Consider the following 25102-nt stretch of genomic DNA (forward strand, 5'->3'; position numbering starts at 1 on the left):
TTTAAATTGTGAAATGGAATAGTAATAAGTTCACTGGTTTTCTAGTAATATTAGACATTTTAGGCCTGCAGTTGTCATATTGGCGGTACTGTGTAAAGATGTGTTACTAGACAGCAAAGGGAGGGAAATCCAATACAGATATTAAAATGGTTATTACTAGAATAATGTATGATAATTAATACTAACATTAGAATCACAGACTTGTTTCACCATTTTTTTGAAATGACTGATTATGTTTTAGGTTCATGGTGCTTGAAGCACCTTGTAACAGACACTTTAAATTGCTTTTTGTGTTAAATAGAATATTTAGCCTTAAAAAGTTTCAGGAGGTTTTTTTATTTTCTGTTGCTAGAGGTCAAAGTAGACAGTATCTTTGACCTTGCAAAAATTAGCAGTTCTCATACAGACTCTCAAAGACTATTTGAGAGCCTTCAGAGAAATAACTTTCTGTATCGTATTCTATTACACTTTCAAGAAGTAAACTTTCCCATTCTTCCTTCATAAGAAAAAATAATTTAAAGCCCTCTGTGGCCTTTGGAATTCCAGGAATGCATTAACGTGTGGAAAATATTCTTGAGTAGATGCTGCTTCTCTTTATCTAACTTGTGTTTTTTTCCCAGTTGTTCCAATTCTCATTATTCTTCATTGCTTGATGTACAATTGCAAATTTTAACACAATTGCCTGTCATTTGCTTTAAGACTAGTCATTAATACAAGAAATAATTTGAGAATAGATTAATCCATTATTCCTGATTATTTTCCCAATGTGTATACATAAAAACTAATGATTGGAAAATTATTGCTCTGTGCTGCCAGCTTGGTGCTTCCACCCTTTCCATTTTCCCAGCCCTGGTGCTTGCTAGACCACTCTGTGGGATGACTTAACTTGTTGAAATAGCGTAAACCCTTGCAATTCTTTGCTGGATTTGTTTGCTGCCGTTTTAGAGAGTTAAACTGCTCACAAAGGACCTGGAACAAGGCACGTTGTTGGAATTGCACAGCAGGAAGGAGTGGGAACTTCCTTTCTAATATCGATGGACAGTTATTTGAGCTCCTGCTTCTGAAGCAGGTACCCTGACACATCAAATAGAGTAGCTGGGCTATCATGAGAATGCGTGTGATACGTTGTCATGGCTGTATCAGACAAAGTGACAGAGCAGAAGCAGAGCCTGGTCTCTGTGTTGGGTACAGATTACAAAATGTGGATCTTCATCATAGTTACTGGTTGGAGTTACCTCCTGCTATTCAAGAGTGTTCAGTCTTTGATGTGTCTTTTTTCAGTATCTTTGGAAACACATTTGCTACCTTAACAGGTAGTGGGTCAGGGAGTTTTTCTTTTGCTAATTGTAACATTTTCAGAGCAATCCTTTCAAAGAATTGATTTCCATTATGTCGCAGCGCAATGCTGCCTATTAAGAAAGAAAAAAAAAAAAAGACTTTTTGCTATGTTTTCTTTGACCAGTTTATATTAGTTTTGACCTTTGTTCTTTGTGCCATCACTGACAATTGGCTCTCAAATACAAAACCTTGTTTTCAGTTCAGTCAGTCCTTTGGCAATAATAAAGCCAGATTTGTGGAGACGGCAGAAGGAAAGTTCTTGAAAGTTGTAGGAGTTTCTAAGGTATTAACAGTGACCTTCTACTACAGTGCCAGTTTTTTATTTTAATTTCTGGATTTCATGAAGATTAGTACTGATATTCCTAGAATACAGCAAGAACAAGTGCCTCCTCAAAAAGACTTGGGAACTGGAGATGGAAAAGGCTTAGCAAGGCATTTGCTATCTAGCCTACTGCTTTCTTCCATGTTAGTTATTCAGAAATTTATTCCTCTTATGTTTCAGATAAATACTTTTTTCTATAGTGGATTTGGCTAGAATAAATTTTGTAATAATGCATAAGGAGGGGAAAAAAGCCTAAGTCTAAATCAACCGTAGCTTTGTGTCTGTCTTTGTGGAATAGGCAGTTATTGATTATCTATACATCAGGTAAGTCTCTTTCTAATGCCAGGAAGTAATTTTATTATGTCTCAAAGCATGCATTTAAGAAGTTATTAAAAGTTTATTCAATACTGCGGTGAATGATCTGTCTAGCTTCTACTCTGTCTTAATAAGCACTTTGTTTAAATATCTTGTACTGGTGAATTTTAAGTACAGTATAATGCAATTTCTTTTTTTTTTTCCCTTACATCTTCTAATTCCACTGGGGTGTCTTTTTAACATTATGAAGAAATAAGTCTACAACTTTTCTTTTTTTAGTGTTTCAAAACCATTTTATACATGTCTGTTAAGACCACGTACATGACTTCTTATTTATCCAGTTCACCCTCTCAGTGTCATGCATTCTACACGTTTTAGAAGAAATCACCATGGGACAATAGGGCAATTCAGGTGCTTCATAATTAAGAATGTTTCTGGACAATTTCTTCAGTGATAAGGGCATGAGTGTTTCACATTTTTTAAGGAAATAGGCAAAATCCAGCCATAAATTTACTTGGCTAACTTTGTGTATAAAAGGCGTTCAAAGTCTTTGTTCAAGTGGAAAGGAAATACTATTGCTGGGCTTCTACTAATTTTGTTTTAGACAAAGTTCATAGGGAAACTCACTTAAAAGAGAAAGCTGAATGCTTGAAAGTCAAGGGCAGAGGTCTACCTGAAGCAGTCTGAGTAGTTTTGTCACACGGTTATATGGATGATGTTTCAAGAAGCCTTTGACTGTGGAGTCCAAATGACTTCGTACCAACTTAGGGATGGATCAAGTGAAGGCAGCTGTCAGTATAAACCAAAATCAAAGCTCAGACTCACAGTAGTGTTTAATGAGATGCCAGAATCTTCCTGCTGCAGATTCCCAGTAATACCAAAGGAGGTCTCCCCTGTTGACCTATTTTGTCAATATATTGTTATATATTTTGTTATATTCCTAAAATGTAAATCACAACACTGACTAGCATTTATGTGCCTAAAAATGTCTTTATGAAGAACTGAATATTTCATTGCTATTATTACTACTATAAATATTTGTTAACTTGGAACCTACAAGGACCTTTTTAAATCACAAAAGAAAGAAAAAAAGTAAAAAAAATCTGCCAGTCTCATTGCTGCCTCATCCATTTGCATGCTTACCTTCAGAATGGACCTTTGAAACATCTGGCGTTAATGTCTCATTTCCGATGTAGTTACTAAATAAGAGGTGTAAACAGCAGACAGTCAAATCAGTACTTAAAACCTGGAGGAAAAAAACAAAAATAGTGACCACAGAAACCCCGCTGACTGGCTGTCCTGTGGAACCAGAGGCAAGCTTGGGTCCTTGCTATAGTCACAGGTATACTGTCTTCCATTTTTCAGATTGTCTATTTATTAACTTACATGATAAATACTGCTATTTATGTTACTAACGGTTCAAACATACAAGCTTAAGACAAAATGTTTGGAATTTTATAGGTTGGGAATGTGATACTGAGCCTTAAATGTTTCCACAGAAGCTGTTTGAATAATTCGTATAGTTTCTCAAGTGTTGTTTTTTTTTTAACCCTTGTGTTGATTCTGATGAACATCTTAGAGTCTGTCTTGTTATTCAATATCTGTTAAGTATGTAGGTATCTCTGAATTTTCTGGAGGATACTTTAATTGGTTTTCCTGTTGTTACAGAGTAAATGCAGAATCTATGGCTGAACAGAGTGTGTCATTGAAGTGTCCCACACTTTTAGTCTGCAGTGCAAATTAAGGTAGACAGACCATAGATAGGACAGTTCTTAATTGAATTTTATGCCTTTTCTTCCTGGTTTTAGCACTGCTAAGCATGAAGATGAATGTTTGTGGCCATATCTCCAAGCCACGATTAGTTCTCCCAACTTCTACTGATTGTTTCGCTATTTAGATTTAATTGTGGTTTTCCATTCCCATATTTTGTATTTCATAATATGTTTCTCGTTTTAAGTCTTAAAGTGGCAGAATTACCTTTATAGAAAGCTTGTACAGTGTGCTTTGGAGAAAGCCTTAATACAGTATTTTCCTGTGTATTATATAATGTATTGCAAAACATGGACCCACCATTTTGACGGAAATTAACTCTCCTTCTACATTTGCTTCCCCCCCCTCCTCTTCCTCAAAGAGCTGCTTAGCCTCCCTTGCTGCCCTTCTGCAAAGTCTTCACAGCACAAAGCCGCGTTTCTCTTATCAATGTGAGCTTTTGAGAGAGTTGTAATTCCTGTGATTATGTACCCATCTGTGTCTGTTATCCCTTTTCTTCAGCCCTACTCCCTGTACTGACTCTTGCTGCCAGGGTAGGCTTGGCAGAAGCACTAACGCAGACAACAGTACAGAAGGTTAGTGGCATTGCTCTTTTAGTAACCTCCCTGTTGCCTGTCCTCCCTGAGAGGACCTTTATGTAGCAGAGTTAAAATGCTAGCGACAGTAACCGCCTAACCCTCATTAACACTGCTAGTATGCCTCATATCCTAATGATTGACAGTTCCAGAAGGGTTATATTATGTTTTCTGCCAAGAATAGAGTACTGCTAATAGAGGTATGCAGGCTGATCTAAATACTGATTATTTAGCATACTTAGTGCATTTGTATCAAAATTTCCGGAATCCCTTGCTGCTGGAAGTTGCAACAGTAACCAGGGGTAGTTGCATAGAAAGTTGTTTCCCTTTTCATCTATAAGAACATACAGATATGTGGCAATCCTTACTAAACCAAGTCACTACAGTTAGCAGAGATGCACTGATCTGCCATACTCATACCCTGTTATCACAATAAGTTCAGTAGCAGGCAATTCAGTTCTGTAGTGCATAAGGTGCTCGGGACATGCTGAGAGACAATTGTACAGATAAGAGCTTGGCATAAAGGATATTTTCAAATATCACATGTAGGATCCCTGCAGTTTGTTGCAAAAAGTGTTTGTTGGTGGGGAAAAAAAAAAATGTACTGTAGCTTTGAAGATAAATTGATGCCATTAGTTCACATTCATTATTTCATCTAGCAACCTGGTGAGGAAAATTACAATCCCCATTACAGCACCATTTGGTATTTTCTAAGGCAGATAAGAATTACTGCTGTTTGGTGTCTCTTGGTATAAGCAAGTAGAACAGTTAACATGTGTGCATGGTGTGTTTCCTTCTGTGCAGTCAACTTTCTGTTCCTTGGAACTGGGTATTCTTTGGAGTTGTTTTGTTTAAAATTTGAAGCAGATAGTACCCTATGAAACCACCTGCTGTACTTAGTATAGCATCCCAAATTACCAGTGTTACGTAATTTGGCACTGATGTCCTTGTTTGAGGAATGCAAATTCTCTTTTTCTAAAGGGATGTAGGATTAAAGTTGTAGAATCATATTTGTGCTCAAAAACAAAACAGTGTTCCTAGGCTAGGAAATGTCTGTGAATACAACAGAATCCTACGCCTGCCGGCTAGTAACTTAACAGTGTATTGCGGGAGTTAATACACAAGTTAGGAAGTCTGTTTTTGAGGGAGAGAGCAAAGACTAACTATTAGAACTGACTTCATCGGATATTTATTGTACTTTGGAAAAGCATTTATTTATTCTTGGCTGATACTCATTCTTAGGATTTTGATTCCTTCAAAAATAAAAGAAATTTAAGTTCACGAGTCTTCCTAGCTATCCGTTCTGCTGCAGAACTCCAAGTGAATTCTAGGTGGGTGTTCATACTTCATTCCTTGGACTGGAGGGCACAGAGGATGGCTTCTCTGGACCAGCGCTTAGCTTTTGGAGTCAGCTTGCATGGATGATACTTGGATTTGTGCAAAAAGTCATAGGGGGCATGGAGAAGAAATGCATTGCCTATTGCCCTGGCTAAGAACCCTTAATGAGGAAAGCAACAAAAGACAAATTGGTGAGTGCTCAGAAACAAATTCTCCTCCTCAAACAATTCTAAAAACTAAATAAACTTTTAGAACAAGTGAAGTTTTATCTTACTTCTTCCTGACAACTTTTTACAGAAACAGGGGTGGCATACGGCATGGTTCAGCATACTCTTAATTCTCCAGCAAAGAGGGCAGTAAGCAACTTGTTTAGCATGGTGGTTCCTACAAGCCTAAATAGAGATAAAGTGAATCCTATCTGGAATGTCATTTTACTGATGTCTAACAGAAATTCAGGCTATATTCTTGGCTATCATCTTCAATGATATGTTCTTTGATTTAAATATCAGCAATACTTTAGTGCATAACAAAGTTAAGTGTTCCCAAAAGTGATTAAAATGCAGATGTTCTGAAAAATTTGATAAATAATTTTGAAGGAAAGTACTGTAACATTTCTTTGAGTTTCTTAAAAGCTAGTTTCCATGGTGTTTTGAATCTGGTTTAACACTTCTCTATTTTTAATATCCATTCCAGAAAATCTATTTTCTTGCTTACATTGAGTTAGATAATCATTTTGTCTGTGCTAACTCTAATCTTAAAGGATATATACCCTAAAAGGAATAGTCTGCTTTACTGCATGTAAAAGATAGAATAATTTCTTCATGGTTGCCACTTCTATTTATGAAAGGCTATAACTGAATGACTGCATTTGCAGCTCCCTGCAAGTAAATAATCTAGGCTGCAGATGCCAAACAAGCACTGACGTGTGATAGTACAATAGTAATATTTCCTGGAGCTCGTGCTAACATAGCTGGTGCCACATAAGAATGATTTGTGAAAGAGATGGATATCAACAAATATTACCAACATTATCAATTGTTTAATTTACATTAATTTTCCCTGCTGAGCAATATATAAATATTCACAGTATTATCAGTTTAGTTTACATTTTGAGATGTTATCAGAGATGAGAGAGAAATTTGGCATAAGTATTTTAACTTTTCTAAATATGTAGTTCCTTTGAATCCCTGATGATAGTCACAGTGACATTATTGGAAGAAAAACTTTTCTAAAAGTTTTATTTGCGGGAGTAATCACTTGTGAAATTGAGATGTATTTATTATGTAACTATTTGTGAATCCAGTGGAATTGTTCTCTTGTAGGTCTTTCTCTTTGCATGTGTTTGATCAATATTGGTTGACCTATGGCTAAACTTTGAAGAAAATAAATGAGTTCTTAATTAGATTGTCATTGCCACTGGTATATATTGCTGAGAACTATTCAAGTAGTATTCATTTTTCATACTTTGGAAAGAAGCACTGTAGCAGGGCAAAGTTATGAAAGCAAAATATATGATTAACCCCCAGTGAAGGGGGGAAGTGGTATTAATTTTAGTCTTGTAGGTAGCAGCCGTTGAAGTCAGTGTGAAACTTTAAGGGCTTATCTGTATTACTGGAAGAGGGTGACCCCTGTTTCTGCTGTATTAACCTCAAACCTGAAAGTGTGGGAAAGCTTGGTAAAAAGCTTTATAAACTGTGCAGGTGCCAGTTATGTGACATTTGTTTTATAACTGGAACTGCCTTGCTTACCTTGCCACTCTAAAGAATATTCATTTGAATTGGTTGAATTTTTTTTTTTAAGTTGATATGTTTCTCTAAGAATATTTTGTCTTTTTAAATTATTCAAATATTTAAATGTTTGAAATATTTTCTGAAAAGGTTTGAGAAATTCAGTGCAACCATTCAGTTTCTTAAACAATTTTAGGGTTTTTTTCCCCTAAAGTTGCCATTCTGTGCAAAAATCCCTTTATCAGAAAGTTCCCTATTAGTCTTAGTAAAAAGAGTTGGCATCCTGCTCTACCTGTTAAGTAATGCATAACTTTGATCATCGTCTCTCCTAATGTGAAGAGTCTTCACGTAGCTCTTAATCTTTGATATTTTGTGGTGAAACTTCTGCTATGGCAGAGGATAATTAAAATGGAAGTACAGTGCCCTGACTAGCTATCACTTCAATTGTCTTTATGGAACTTTAAATTATATTTTCCTAAGGAAAGATTTTTAGATTCAGTCCTTTAATTAGTTTGCGTCAGTGTTTGTATGCACACACATGTAATAGTAGTAGTAATAGCTGCCAGTATAGCAATATTGGCCTTAGAATTTGTAAATATAATCCTTTGCTATTTACACTTTGCCATTTACAAGATCTGATATTTTAAGGTCTAATGCAGAGATTTCCAGAATCCTGACCAGTTTTCTTATTGGTTGGGTATGTAAGCTAATGCTTCAATTCCTTGCACGCCTCACCAGCCACAGGGAGATGATGTTTGTGTTTGTAATGCTTGTGAACAATTTAATTAAGCATTGTGAAGGCTTTTTTTTTTTTTTAAAAAAAAAGATTGCTGAAATAGCTACATTTGATGAAATATCTAACAGTTATGGTGTCATGGTCCTGGGTGGAACGTTCAGTAAGCTAGAGACCCAGCAGCACTTCATAAATGTTGTGTCCCTGCTGGATTAGGGGGTTTTAACCATTTCTGAGTGGAAAAGGGAAACACCAGAAAAAACACTATGAACTTTAAAAACAATTGGAAGTTTAAGAGCAATCACGGTGGGCCTCAAAATACTCCAGGGAAAATGATGAGTTTTTCTGACACTACAGATGCACAGCATCTTAAGCAACGTGCTAAAAAATTAAAGCCTTTGGCTGGGCTGGTTTTGAAGACCTTTGTTCCAAACTCACTGTCATTTGATTTAGTTGTGACCTTTTGTCCTGAAACCTGTGTAAGTGAAAAAGAAACCACTCTTCTGTCAGAAGCTATGTAGCCTTGTGTTGTGGTTTAACCCGGCAGGCAGCTAAATACCACACAGCTGTTCGCTCTCCCCCCCCCCCCCAGCCCCCAGTGGGAGAGAATCAAGAAAAAAATAAAAGTAAAATTCATGGATTGAGATAAAGAGAGTTTAATAGGACAGAAAAAGAAGGGAAAATAATAATAATAATAATAAAACAATATACAAAATAAGTGATGCACAATGCAATTGCTCACCACCCACTGACCGATGCCCAGCCAGTCCCCGAGCAGCGGCCCCCCCGGCCAGCCTTCCCCAGTTTATGTACCGAGCATGACGTCCCATGGTGTGGAATGTCCCTTTGGCCAGTTTGGGGCAGCTGTCCTGGCTGTGCCCCCTCCCAGCTTCTGGCTGGCAGGGCATGAGAAGCTGAAAAGTCCTTGACTAGTGTCAGCACTGCTGAGCAACAACTAAAACATCGGTGTGTTATCAACATTGTTCTCATCCTAAATCCAAAACACAGCACTGTACCAGCTGCTGGGAAGGAAATTAACTCTATCCCAGCTGAAACCAGGACACCTTGAAAATAACAAGAAGCCCAGTTGCATTCATTTCCGTATAATGTGGGAAGGAATTAATGTCTATGATTAAGTTTCACTGTTAGTTTTGTGAAGTTCTTGATATCAAGAAACTCTCAGCTTAGTATTTTAAACAGTTTTGGACTCTGCTATTAATTTGTGCAATGATTGCTAGTTAGGTCTTTTGAAGATTGCTCCCACTGTTTTAACTTTTAATTGGTAAGAAATTTCTTAACTATTTATTTTATTGGAATTTTTAATAGCTTTAATTCTTGTGATTTTAATAAGGACTTGGCAACAGTATCAGAGACAATTAGTATTTGGCAGATGGGTGTCACAGTAATCAGTATGCAAGAAATACCTGGGCAGATAAAAAGAATGTTGTCACATTTAAGCTTCTGTATAGTTTCACTTTGCATAAGCAGATAGCAAGCATATTAGGAATCTTACAGGAAGTTTGCTGAGGTGAGACGTTATTCTTTGCCAAGAAACACCATTGATATTTTATAATTACAATACAAAGCTTGGTTATGTCACATTGTGACAGATATTTTGTCATCATCCTAGTCATTACTATTAACGTGTCTTTGAATGTAGAATAAAATATACAGCTTTAGCTCTAACTGGTTTTGATCTGACACCAGTTTTTGCACAGTATAAATAAATTTTGTATTACTGTTGTATCTGTGCTCAACGCTCCCGTACAGCCAGTCAGTAACAGCAGTGCCATTTGGCTTCCTTTTTACTTTAAGGAACAGTACAGTGTTTTCTTCTGCCACCTTAATGTTGTGAAGATCTTCCCCTGAGCTTTGGGAAAAATGGATTGTTATTACAGTAATTGGGTAGTCTATGACAACTTGCCATAATTTCTTTATTAATAATGTTTCTTAATATGGAAAAATGACATCTTTGTGTGTTTGAATTCAGCTGCCCTGACAAAGCTAATTGCTCCTCAAGAGATGTCATCATGGGATGTGCTGCGAGTGTGAAAAAGAACTGCTGACTTGAGTAACTTTTTTTCCCAGCAGTTTAACATTTTTCATATAATTAGCCCTGGTGTTATTCTTAGATTAACAGATCTACTAATAATATTGTGCTTTAAAAACTGCAAACTGAGGAGAACATAACATAGAGCATATTCAAAGGGTGCCAGCTCATTACACTGACAGGTTTGGTAAGTGCAACATAGTTATCCTTTAACCTTCACAAATGTTTGAATACATTTCAGATACAACCTTGATCATATATTGTAGGTTTATAGATGTGTGTTTTACTTGAGTAATAGGGTAACCTACTGAAATGAGCTTTCTGATTATTTTGATTGCAATCAGATTCTTGCTAAAGAGAAATTATAATTTGTCTGTATCATCCACTCCATTAACTCAAAATCTAACTAGGGGAAAAAAGGAACACCCCTGTCTTTATACACACACACAAAAATATATATAGACATGGAACAATTTTTTTCTCGTTAGTCCAAATAATACTTTGAAAGTCTAATGATCCAAATGATCTAATTAGTAGAGAAAAGTTCTTTAACAGTGTAGGTAAAGTTACACAAAATATTCCTAGTGTTACAGTGTAGGTAAAGTTACACAAAATATTCTGTCCCTTTTCTCTGGTGTTATCTTGCCCTACCAGCAAGCTGTGGGTTGACAGTTTAGCTCTGCCTCATGAAGTCCCAAGGGGCTGGCGAGGGTTTACAGCCGGCACTCGGCAAGGTGAGGCCTTTGCTGAGAGGACTGCAAGGCGGGGGTCTCCTGGGCTTGGGGTCTACTCGGGGCTCTGTGTGTGTGTGTTTCTTTATCTGTTTCCTTCTTTGTTCCCGGGTGCACGATGGCCTCTGCCCAGCCTTGACTGCCGTGAAGGGCTGTTGGCTGTTAGCAGCAAGTGCCCAGGCTTGCCAGCCCGTTGCCATAACCAGTGCTCTCAGAGCCTGAGCTACGCCAGGAGTTGTGTGGCTGCCAAAGATGACAGCCATAAAAACCAAAACCAAGGCCTGAGACCTACCCTGCCTCTCAGGTCAGTAAAGACCCCATGGCTTTCTGCTTGTAGTAACAAAAATCATAAAGACAGGGTTTATAGCCCTTTTCGGTTTTTCTTGTGTAATTTTCAAAATCCTCAAGAATTACAGTCTGTTTTACAGGGAAATGCACAGATTAATATTCTCTTCCAAAGCCCTCGCAGACCTTGGAAAGCATGCTGGAATTGTGTCCTGGTTTCAGCTGGGATAGAGTTAATTTTCTTCCTAGCAGCTGGTACAGTGCTGTGTTTTGGATTTAGTGTGAGAATACTAAAGGGGAGATTCTTAGGGAAACCTAATGTAAAATAAAGTGAATGAAACTATTCTGAACTTCAGTGAGCAGATTTTGGAAATAATAAGCATCAGATGATTTGATCATCTGGAAGATAAAACAATCAGAAAAGTAGGAGGGTTAATAGCAAAACTGGTGTAGACTATGTACTAGGTAATGCTAGAGAAGGGACCTGTGTTCAAAAGGATCTGGCAAGAGCCTGCTTGTAAAAGAGAGTCCCACTGCAGAAACCAAATTCACGTGATGATTGTGAATAATAAATGAGCTTCCAGACACTGAAATAAGTTTGCTTGCCTTATATTAAGAATTTAGGGGGCCTTAGTAATAAGGAACAAAAGGAAAAAAGATTGAATTGAAGTGTATCTTGAATTTGCATTAGCATGTCAGCTCATATACCTGTTTACAACTTAATACAGACTTCCTTCAGCTCAAAGCAAGTATCTTTTTGTTATAACACAGATGTATTAAAATTGGTGTCTGAAAGTATTACCAATTTTCATTGGTGGAAATCTAGATTTTGAAGTAATACAAGCATGGCTAGCAAACCCCACAGGTTTAAGGGGATGTTTACATAGATTATAAGATGCTAATTTTATTAATGAAATGGAAAATGTAATATAAAACAGTACGAACATGGTTATTTACTTCAAAGGAGATGGGCTGGAGCAGACCATAGACCTTATTAACCTTAATTATAAGCCCTTGGGGTGCCCTAAATTCTTAGTCCATTAAGTATAAAATGCTAATCTGCAGAGGCTGTAGACTCATCACGTGCAAAATTATTTGAAAATGCAAACGGGAGTTATAAGAGAAACATTCATCCACGTCTGATTAATTCTTCACTGCTTCTGTCTCTATGGATATATACTCCCTGGTGTCTGACCACTAGCAGCTTGCCCTCTTTAAGTCTACAAACTTGTTGTTGAAGTGCTCTGGGTGGTCAGATGGAGGCTAATCTTCAGACCATTCATTACAAAGAAATACATATGGCAGTGTCTTGGTCAAATTTTACCCTGGTTAGAATAGCAGAGGGCTTTCAAGTCATTTATAGTACATGATTTGTTCTCTGTGTATCGTGCAGACCTACTTGTGTCTATTCCTGTTTTAAAATGACTCAGTGCTATCTGGCTATATTTTACAACTCTTTGACAAGTGACTCATTTGTGATGTTCATCTTCCAATTATATATTATGCTTTCTCAGTGTGTTGTGTCGTAAAGTCTGCTTGTTTTAGTAATGTAAACTCAAAATATGACATGGAAATGAACTACCAAAAAAAAAAAAAAAAGTCCTAGAGAACATTCTCATACTGAAGCACAGAAATGTTGAAAAACTCTTAGTCTATGTTAATCACAGTGGTCGCTATTGACTTGTGAATGCTTCCCGTATGAGAAATACCAAGATTAAGACTACTGTCATGGGCCGTTAGTTCTTAGTTTATGGAAACTGGCTCTGTGTATTGATATAAATGGATTTCAAGCTTTCTAAACACAACAACATACAAATGGGGTATATATCTTCACTGGTACTGACCTTGCTATGATAAAGGGTTTAAAAAACTGTTTGACAAATACTGGTTGTCTTTTTTGTTTCATTTCTGTTGGCTTTTTTACTAAAGTGTCTTCAATAGGCAAGGATTTCTTGATAATAAGTTTTGGTGAGCTGATATTTCTCTGTTAAGTTGAGAAATAAAAAAACCCACAGTGAAATTAAGATCTATTGTTTATGGGCCTGACCAGCTATGAGTTCCTTGGCAATTGGTTACTCCGGTATACCTAATACTAAAAATAAACCAGCAATTGTGAAAAAGTGGTACCAATCAGGAATGTGTTTTATGTGTAACTTTACAGAAAATCTTTTCCAGTTGAAGAGAGTACAGTTCAAACTAAATTAGGAAGGATAGGAAAAGGAAACTGTATCAAATAATACAACAGTTTAATGATGCTATAATAATGATCCTTTTTTCTTCTGCAAACTTTTACACATTTTGCTAACTTTATTTGTGTTTTAGATTGCTCAGTGTTCTCAGACACATCCATCTGAAACTTACTTACATAAACTCCTAATGAGATCTGCGAGACAGGAAGACTGTCATTGACCTGTTCTTTCTTTTTGTTTCATTTTTTCCTCAGAGATAAGCACACAAGGATGTTTATTTAGGTCCATGCTACAAGAAATCAGTCTACCGGTGCTGCAGATCTCATGAGCTTACTGAATCTGAGAACTCAGGTTTGCTTCTCAACCATTGGATTTACTTCTGGCTATTCGGATATACATCTGATAATCATTTGGCCCATATGATCAGAATATTTGCCATGCTGTGAATCAGACCTTTGTGTACCCGTGTTTTAAAAATGTCTCTAAGATTCCCATTACACCTGAATTTTGAAAGACAAAAATTTTACAGGAGACAAACTATCCTTTATATTTCTTACTTTCACCAGCAGTCCATTGCAAGGACAGTTTTATTCTTTTCCTTCAGCAGCACAGTCATCACATTGAAAGAGTTTTCCTAAGATTTGCTTCCAATACAACCATTTCTTTTGCTAAGAAAATTAGCATTGAAACAGTGAGAGTGATTTAATGCTTACATTGCATTGATTCTTCTTCAATAAAAATGATTCATTTTTACCTATTTTAAATTTTCATTTCATATCATATTTTTCATATAATACAATAGCCATTTCATATACAATGCCTACCATAGCTGCCAATTCAAACTCATTTTCAAAGATGACCTCGTGTAATTTCCTATCTATGAAATAGTTGATTGCATCTGATACTGTGACTTTGCAGAAATAAGTTGCAGTATCTTTTACTTAGAGCTAGATTGTGACTTTAGCCCATTTCTGAGCTGTAGGTTGGACTAGATGATTTTCAGGGTCCCTTCCAACCACTAATTCTGTGATTTGTGATGCCCTTGGGAGTCCTCCAGTCTGTAGCTTGTTTGAGCAGGAAATTACTTCTCCAAATTCATGTAGCCGACTTGGTTGTGTTGGCAGCCGGAGTTCAAGGTCCGGCCATTTCGGATCAAAGTCTTTTATTTGCCTTTTGACTTGAACAAAAAAAAGTCTAGAACATAGGAACAGTCATAACGGCTGAGACCAAGGGTCTGTCCAGCTAGTGCCCTGTCTTAGCTGTGGCCCTGCACAAATGGAAGAGAAGGAAAGAGGGTAAAGCATATGCAAATCTTTCTTCAAATATTCTTCCAACCTTCAATTATTTTCAATTCAAAGATCCTGAGCTAGATGTTTTGTTTCGGTAGTATCTTGACATGGATTTTTCTGCCGTGATCTTTTCCAGTCTTACTTAATATCTTTTGCCATTAAGATGAGAAAATACATTCCTTGAGCATAAAGTAAAATAAAAGGATATTTTATTTTTTAAATCATAACAGTTCAGATATCTGTAATGCCAGTGGAGGTCTAGCTCTCCTCACATTAGGAAAATACAGAGATAAGTAACTTAATGAAGTTGCTCTTTATCAGTTCAAATGTTTAGCTGTATTTTATGTGTAGGTAATGAAGTTCCAGAGATGCCTTTAGTGGTCCACAGTTGAATTGGAACGATTGATAATAAATTGAGATAAAGGCCAGCTAAAGTGATGTTTGGTGTCCTTTGGAGTGTGAGGACAGCCAAACTGAAAACGTGTTAGTCATTCCCTCCTTTCTCAGACTACCCTCAATTGAGTAAGCCCTCAATTTTTGTGTTTTCTGACTGCAACCAGATTTGGGAAGAATGGATGCCATTTCAGCATATTACCCTAAAAATAACATTCTGAAGGGTGTAAAACACTCCTTTTGCATAATCAGTGTTGCAAATACATATTCAAAATACAATGTACAGAAGGTAACTTTGGTTATACGCACTGCAAACGCTTGGATATCAAGGGTTACTTTTTCCCTTTAGAAAAATCCTCCTTTATTACATTAAAATTTTAGATAATTTTTCATGCTACAATATGATGTTCAAGATAACTTTTTCCCTTCAGTGTAATTGGTCTGCATAAGAGTTACAACAGTCTCATGTGAGTTCTTGAATTAAAACACTTTTGTCTTCTAGGAATATTCTTTAGAGCTGTTCTTCAGTGCAACAAAAACTGTGAGGAATTAATTAAGCATGAACTATGTATAGGCCACATGCTGGCAGTATCTAACTGTTAATACCAGATGAATTGCAAAAATATTACAGCTTATGAAAATTGATAGGACTATAGCCTTGAAATTGCTAGTGGAATAAAACTTTATATTAATATAATTTCTTAACTTTCTTAATAGCTTCATTGCCATCTGCTTTATTCAGCCTCGTATTGATTCAAAGTAGCTAGCACATGTATATTCTAGTGAAGAAATTAATAAAAATATCTTGCTTTCAAACAATTTAAACAGAATCAAGGATGACAAAGATCAGAACACAGCGGCACCAGGTAATATCAAGATACTTAAAAGATTTTTCTATTTTCGACAATTATAACAGTCTATGATTGACTTTTGAGATGTGAGGAACAAGCTGAACATCTGCAATCCTGTTGAGTGAAACAGAAAATTTTAAGTTACTTAAGTGTAACTCTGATCTTTTAAACTTTTGAGTGATCATCATCACTGTAGGCTTGGTGACACGTGCCTCTAAGCATGAACGCTGAAATTCTGTATCCTTCCAGATGCTTAGCTCTTTATGTAAAATCATTTGTTGTAGAAATACCCTTGAATAGGAAGTGAGACATAGAACTCTTAAGAGACCAACACTTCTTCCACTATTAGTATTGCCTGCCAAGGTTAGGTTTTGCTTCTGTTGATAATCACTTCTGCCTGTTGCTGTGAGAAATCTAGACCAAGTCATCCAAGAATTACACAGAAACAAAGAGAGATTATGTGAACTGATAAAGTTTATTCCTAGAGGTCGGTTGGGCTTTTTTGTTATTTTTGGATCACAAAGATTGCCCGTGTGTTAAGTCTGCGAACTCTTCTGTCCTGAAGAATTTATAGCCTTAATTTCAGCAAATGCCTAACTTTACACAGGTGCATAATCTTAATTAGGCCCAAATACACCACAGATAGATGAGTTTTTATGATTTCACAAACAAGGAATTAAACATAGAGTGTCTTAGTATTTTTTTTAATATATATTTCTCTCTGGGTATTATGATTAGTGATTTCTTTAGGAAATAAAATATGACTGAATTGCTTAAGTAGACATATTTTTCTTTACTTTCCTGAACGTATGCAAACTGGTTGATGGTTCCATAAGTTTACTTACCTAACAAAATCATTTGTAACAGAATACATGCGCATCAGTGCAAGATGTTTTTCCTTGCATTCTTATTTTAATTGTATCACTTAAAATGTTATTAGCTACTATAAACTTACTATCTGCGATTATGTTTACAGCTCATTAGAGTGGTGGATAACTTATACATCAGTTTACTGCAAGGATTGTTCCCACAAAGCTGAAGACTAAATGTTTTGTGTTGTCATTTTTATCCATGCCAGAGGTGATGCTTAATTATTAAAATAATTGCTTAATGCTTGTTTCATTAAAATAGATTATTCTTTTTAGAAGACAAGCAATCTGAAACCTTTATTCTCTGTTTTGTTGTGCATTTGGGCTTTTTAACTTGGGCTTTTTTTGCACTTTGTGCAACTTGGGCTGCTGTAACTGTGTGTAATTGTAATTTCAGCATTGTGTTCGATGCATTGTCTTTGTTGTTCCCCATGGTTTTCTCTACAAACTGTAATAGCCAGGAATTGTAAAATTTTCTTACGTATTTCATTTTTGTTGTAAAGAGAAATGTGGTTTTAAATTCTAAAAATGTTATGGGAAACTATATTCAGGAAGTATCTTCATTTCATGATAGATCATATTTAACAAAAGTTGCAAACAGCTAAGGAAATTCATGCAGCTGTAGAGATTCTCATCTATAGTATCTCACAACTCATCTTAATGAAGAAAACCTATAGAGTTATTTGCAGACAGCTGAGACACAATATGAGCTATTGGTAAACAGAAGCAGAGATTTGTCTACATCAGATTTTGGTATTTGTCACCTCTGTGATGGTAGAATTGAGATTTTCATTGTAGTTGTGCACTGTATCTGCAGTGTAGCTCTGTTGTCAGCCGTGTAAACTTACGCTCCCCTCTTTTTGATTCAAACCGATACTACTACTGTGTGTAAGTCCAGTGTAAGATTAGTTTCTATGGCTGATCTCTGGATCTCAGTGGAAAGTCTTTTTATAGAACACGTCTGAATAACTATGACTTTTCTGGGAGTGATCCATTCTAGTTTCCACGGTCAAGTATTGCCTATGTAAGCATCAATGCCGTATTATTTGAGAGCAGCACTAAAATACAACTTTTATTTTGTATCATTCTTCCCATATTTGAAAAATTGCCATTTCGTGTGTACAATAACAGTTTTTATGACATGTTAGGGCACAAATCAGTGTCTGACCTTATAAAGCAATTTTATGCTATACACTTTTATAGGTGTAATATAGTATCGGAGACTTTGAATCATAAGAGGCTATGAAACTATGTAAAGAACATTACAGCTTATCTCAGGTTTTAGATGAGAAAGATGAGTTGCATAATTACTAAGTTTTTAGTCTTGACAGTTTTTGCTGCAAGATACTGTTTAGGCATTTCTCTTCTAAAGGGTTTCTCTGCAAAAACAGTTCTTTAAAGCTGAGGTTTCAATTCTAAGCAATAAAAAAAAAAACCCTCAGAAATTTACGAAAAACATTTTCCATAAATGTTGTATTAGAAAAGCCCATTTCAAGGCAAAATTCATGGAAGAGACATCACCACTCATAAGCTGGACAAGTTGAGGCATGGCTTCAAGCTGGCCCGTGTCCAGCTACACTGCTTACCTGTCAGCAGCTGGCTTGGCATGAGTCTACCTCTGCCTGCACGTGCTCTCAAAGAAAATGCTCGAGGATGGATTGAGCACCGGTGTGGTCAAGGGGCTGTTCCTGTGGTCTTAACCGTAAAATTTAATGGGGAGAATGGAACACCCCATATATACAGAGCTGAGTTGTTGTTGTTCGTCCAAATAATGCTTTTAAAGTCTAATAATCCAAAGTATATCATTAATAGAGAAAAGTGTGCGTGCAATTGTTACACAAAGTTTTCCTAGTGCCTTCCCCTTTTCTGCTGTAACAACGGGCCTACAGTAGGCAGTATGGACAAGATCGTGCTGCTTTGTATGAAGTGGTAAAGAACGTAGCAAGTTTTGCCATACTGTTTTTCCTCAGTATCAGTAAATGAGATATTACGGCCTTTTCTGTTTACTGTGTATGTATCTTCAGCCAGAGAGAAAATCAGTTAGTTTCTCTGAACTAATATATAACTAGCATGAAATGGCTTCTACAGACCAGTCATTCAATAGCTGCTGGTTTGGTGGTCAGAGTATTCATCTGGGACACGGGAGATTAAAATGTGAAGGCTCAGGAGGTCAGTGTGAAGTGCCTGAAGGAGTGTGCTAACCGATGAACAGCATGGTCAGTCGGGAGCCAGTTCACTTGAGGCAATTGTGTGATCCTGTTTAATGCAATAGTTAACCTAATAAATAATGAAGTGTTCATATAAATATAGATCTTCAAATTATGCCTAGAAATGAGGGATTTTTAAGTGAACCACTTAGACTAATGAGATTCTCTTCTGTCTTGATGCTATGATGCATAATGAAAATTTTGGAAAACTTCAGCGGGCTATGCAAAATATTTTATGCTTTACCATTGGCTTTTAATATATATATATTTTGGATGTTAGAAATTTATTAGCATCCCCTCTCCAAAAATAAGATTCCTCTGAAGTTCTTCCATTTAGTGTCATTTCTTAGCTATTTTTGAAAATCCTGGCTATAAATATGTATATCTTTAGGTAACAATTAAAGTCAGAAGTAGAAGGTAGACAGAACTGCCACAGCCACTCAAGCATTTTGGAGTATTCAAAAGTAATCCTAGCCAAAATGATTACTGTTGAAACACAACAGCATGTTGTGCTGTTTTCTTAACCTGTTAAGATTTCATTTTTTCCACTGGCAGAGCATGCAATGGTAATTTTGCGTCACTTTTTTTGTGCGCATATGTGGATAGATGTTCATAATTCACAAAGTTTGGCTGTTAACACAAACGATTTTGTTACAGAAACATATTTTTAGATAAGCAGACACTGAATCATTATGCTATCTTAAAAGCAATTACTCAAATCAGTAATTAGACAAAAGAGCCGCAGTACTTTTATTTCCCAATTATAATCAAAGTGAGAGTAACTCAGTAGACATTTCACTTTCTCTAGAAACAGTAACTATATAGTAAGCCATAGCTTGTGTGATTCAAATTCTTCATTTTTGGCAAATATTTGGAATTAACAAGTGTTTATTATTATGTTAGAACTGGTTTGGTAATTAATTAATTATGTAAATAAAACCAACAGCAATAACAAAAGCCAGCCTAGAAGTGAGTGGAACGTGCAAAATCCTTATACTGATTTATCACTGCACATTTGTGGATCCCACTGCTTCTGCATGTATGGAAGGATGAGGTAAAACCAAAATATTTCTGGGATAAAAATTCTTGGGTAAACCCCATGTGACTGCCATATTTTCTAAAGAGAGCTTGTTTATTCTCAGCTGAAGTAAACAGCTGTGAATATGCCATGACTCCTGGTTTCTCCAGTTCATCACCTAGTATAATCTGGTGTTGTGGTTTAACCCCAGCTGGCAACTAAGTACTACACAGCTGCTCGCTCACTCCCTGCCCCAGTGGGATGGGGGAGAGAATTGGAAGGGTAAAAGTGAGAAAACTCGTGGGTTGAGATAAGAACAGTTGAATAACTGAAATAAACTAAAGTAAATAGTAATAATAGAATATACAAAATAAGTGATGCACAATGCAATTGCTCACTGCTCGCTGACCGATGCCCAGCCAGTCCCCGAGCAGCGGCCCCCCCGGCCAGCTTTCCCCCAGTTTCTGTACTGAGCATGACGTCCCATGGTATGGAATGTCCCTTTGGCCAGTTTGGGGCAGCTGTCCTGGCTGGGCCCCCTCCCGGCTTCTTGTGCACCTCCAGCCTGCTCAGTCGGTAGAGCACGGGAAGCTGAGAAGTCCTTGACTAGTGTAAGCACTGCTTAGCAACAACTAAAACATTGGTGTGTTATCAACATTGTTCTCATCCTAAATCCAAAACACAGCACTGTACCAGCTACTGGGAAGGAAAGCAGCTCTATCCCAGCCGAAACCAGGACATCTGGTTACTGCTGTGGATTTCTATATAATGTCAACATTAAATGCATTCAACTAAGGTAAACTCTAAACATCAAGAAGTAGTAAACTGATAAATTTGTTCCTTGTGCTTACATTTTATTTCTGGCTCTTGTCTTTGGGGTTTTTTTTGTTGTCGTTGTTCCCAGGACATATTTTATGGAAACTCTTGGGCTTTTTTTAATAGGAAATCCCAAAAGTGTTAGTGTTTTATTAATTTCTATTAGAGGCAGCTTCATAGTTTTCTTCACCAGAGAGCAAGGAAGACTCATTCCATTATAACCATCAAGATGTATTTCTCTGTCATATAGTGGCCTGTTATGTCCTTAAATGCTTCTGTTTAATGACCATGAGTAAACTTTTACAAATCGCTGAGATAGAATAAATAGGATTTTTATCCAAGTATGCTGGAAGTATTTTTCCATTGAACTTGTCTAGGTTCATTTGAAAGGGTGGATTGTGGTACAATGCCATGACTCTTCAGTACTTTTTCCATGTTGAAATACTATTTCTCTGCACTTTTTCCTGATTTTTTTCCCCCCAGGTTAGTTTATTAGAGCTTCTTTGAGTATATCGAAAGCAAATAGTGACATTCATTAAATTTATAGTGTTAGGGCATCAGCAAGGCTTCTGTTATATGTGTTACCTAGTGGAAGTTCTTTTAGAAAGTCTCTATTTCATAGACATGCAAGGATAAAAAACCCTCACAAGATAAAGATTCCTGTTAAAAGAAAATACTGTGATTTTTTTGGTTGCAGTTGTGTTCATATTTATTCAACTTCTTGAGAGCACACTGAGCAAAATAATCTGGAATGTCAGATACACGAGGCAAGAATATAAAAACTCAATGTTTCTTCCCCATTCAAACATTAAGTTATTGTAGCCTGTCTGTGGCACCGTGCTGAAAAAAGGCAGGGGGAACACCAGGAAAAGTGAAGGGAGAGGAGGGAAAGGGAAAAAAAGGGATTGGGAGTGCAGCACCAGGCATGGTTGATCATGATACTGATTTCACACATCGAGTAATAAGACAGCAGTGTTGGTCAGAAATGTGAGATGAATCAATAATTGTTTCACTGTGGCAGGGCACGTACCAATTTGTGGAAATAATAGCAAAACCTCTCATCTTTTCAAGAAGAAAGGTTTGCCTAGCTGGTATGAATGTTTGAGTATAAACAAGGAACCACATCATCCATGTTGAAAATTAACTTTCTTAAAAGGCGAACTTAAAAATTTGATTAAAATAAGCTTCAATGTAAAGAGAGCAATACTTCAGTCTTGAATGTTTCTTTATATACTGTATGGAGCTGTGGCACATGTCATGCTCCGTCTGTGGTATATGTCATGCTCCATATTCCTGAATGCACAGAAAAGACTTGGAATCTACCCAATAACATATCTCTGTCATCTGTCTGTCTTAATTTCATTAAGAATGAAATTCATTCTTAATCCTTGGAGTCTATCTTACAGAACAGAAACCCCCAAAGTACCGCGTAAATCATTTGAGGATGGATACACTGGTCAGATTCATTACTTCTTGCCATTGTCCTGAAGCGTTTTGGAGAAGCAGGTATTGGGCTAGCAGAAAAAAAGTGGATTAGGAAAATGATTGTGTGATGGGACTCCATCAAAGCCTTAAGCAGGTGTACTTAGTAGCAAGTTTTTAACCAGTAAACGTAGGCATTTAAATGTGGTTTTGCCTTTAAGAAGTAAAGAATCCTTGAGATGTCTTTGCTTTTAGAAGCTGTAATAACCCTCCAAATGTGATTTGTACTTTAAAAGCTTATTTACAGAAGACAGACCACTGTTAATGACAGTTGCATGGAAATTTCCCAAATGAATATTTATAAATATAAAATAGGAATACAGTACAGTCTAGTGTATGTACTGGCACAAACATTTTTATATACAGATGTATGATTTCTGTTGAACTCAGCATAACTGACAAGTCTCTCGGGGAAACACCAAGCAGCTTGTTCCACATACAGATGTCCCTTTGGCATCTTATTATAAAGTCTTGAAAACATACTGTTTTACTGGCAATAAAGCAGCAATAATGTCTTAATAGAATCTGAAAGAATAACTAAGCACTTCAAATGCCTGAAATAAAGGGATAATTGAAGTGGCTTTGGGTTTAAGCCTCAGTAATTTCTTACTTTATAATAACTCAGGTGACTGTTTATATCTAATGAAAGGCAATAAAATAAGAGCACATTATTGATTGAGAACTTAAACATTTGCTTGTGTCTATAGTGTGTCTCATTGATACACATCATTGTAATGGAAGGAACAAATTATTTAAATTATATCTCGTTATGCTTAGTACAAGCCAGTAACTCACTTGCAGAGAGACTTTTCTTAAACTGCAAAAATTTTGATGAGTATGTTGCAAACTAACCCCCCAAATACTCATGGTTTTCTTGTTAAAGTGTGATCATTGAAATCATCAGGATTATTTATCTGAAATACTCAAAGGTATTTGAGGTAGATTTCTATTATCATATTTAAAAAATAAGATTGATTTTTATTGGTCTGAGTACCATAGTCTGCATGGTTAGGCTCTTAAGCTTTTCTCTGTAGATGCAGGCCCTTCAAGTATACCAAGGAAGGCAGGCAGTTCCCACCCTAATCCAAGAACTGACAGATGGTGTTTAAAGAAAAGCAGTGAATGTGATATGAATAAGCAGCTTGATTTCCAACATTAAGAACCGATTTTATGCCTTTAGATGTTTTGGTAATGTAATGGGTTACGGTGGAAGCTCTAAAGGTGTCTGGTCATGGTCTGCTGGTCAAAATGTAGGTAGCATCATCTCCCTTATAACCATGGAAATCTGCATTTAAAATTTTTATTGTAGGCATTTAATCTTATCCTGCCGCAGTACAGAGAAACATGGGATATATTCATTATGGAGTTAATATGGCAGGAGCTCCTTTGTTAGCGTTGCCTTTTGGAAGCTGTGCTGCCGGTAATGTGACAAAGGGTAGAGAGTTATATGTGCTCTATCAATGTAACAGCCGCACCCAACACTAGCAGAAATTCCCTATCAGCCCAACTTTTATGAAAGGTCTTGCTTTCCAGTTTAGAAAAAAAAAGACAAATTATTTTTCCATTTCTGTGTGAACTGCTCTCCTACCATTCCCCAAAACCTGAACGACAAAAGAGGTGACATGCACGCTTCTGCAAGGAGTGTCAGTTAGGTCATGAATCACACTTCTTTAATGTGCCTGTTACAGTGTTGAAGAGATAATTGTTACCCTTTGGCTCACAGTTTCTGCTTCTGATGTAGCATAGTATATGCATTAGAAACTTTGGAAAAGAGGAACTAGCAACCCTTAGTCTGTATAAACAATGATTTCAAGTTTTTTAGAGATTTTAATTTTGTTAACTTTCACAATGTAAATAAAAATCTGTGAACTGGGGCTATTTCATGTCTTGACCATTGCAAATCACCTGGACTTTTTCACTCAGAGAACAGTGAAATTTAGGTGAAGAATCTTGTAGAAAAGATGTCAATATACCTTGAGCATTAGCTGTCTCCATAAAGTTTAATAACCGGTGGGTTTTTCAAGGGCGAGCTTAATTTTCAAATACCTGGAATTACAGCAAATAGAACCCTCCTTCACTTCACTCCTCCTTATGGGGGAGGGGGGGAAGCAAGCAGATTCTGTGCTTTTTCATGAAATTTAAATTTTGAGACCGGTATGTGAAGGAGGGTTAATGGAAAGAAACTGTGCTGAGACAGCAGGACTGCGGTCAATTGCTGGGGATTCTTTCAAGTCGTTCTGTCTGACCAGGGCTCTGGCAAAATACAATGATAGAATAGCAATGCCAGCTTTCTACAGATAACACAAAGTGTAATCAAGCTAAGCTGTTATGACTGATTGAGGAAGAATTTGAGAAGCTATAATACAAAAACAGTAGAAACACAGTTCAGTGTGTTACTTGTGAAATGGTTCTTCACTGGAAAACTATTTCATATAATTGCCATGATATTTTCTGCCATGACAAGTGTGGAATCGTTTGTCAAATGTTTGAAAAATAACAATATGAAGTCTTCTTTTGTAGTTAAATTGTATGGGTAAGGTAACTGAGAAACAATTTTTTTTCTAGAAATTATTCTTCCCTCATTTGAATGAAGAAGTATTTAGTTTTAAAATCAGTATTTCTTGGCACACTTAACTTCTCTTCCATTCTTTGAATCGGTTTTCTAAAAACCAGGTTCCCTTAAAGTTGGTCTGTTTTTCACTCTATCCTTGATGAATCATACTGTGATGCATCATTTTGGGCTATTTCAGTGATAAGGAATAGCCCATAATACAACATTTTGAGTAGTCGGTGGAAAACAGTAG

This window comes from Aptenodytes patagonicus, chromosome 9, assembly GCF_965638725.1.
Source record: "Aptenodytes patagonicus chromosome 9, bAptPat1.pri.cur, whole genome shotgun sequence".
Lineage (NCBI taxonomy): Eukaryota > Metazoa > Chordata > Aves > Sphenisciformes > Spheniscidae > Aptenodytes > Aptenodytes patagonicus.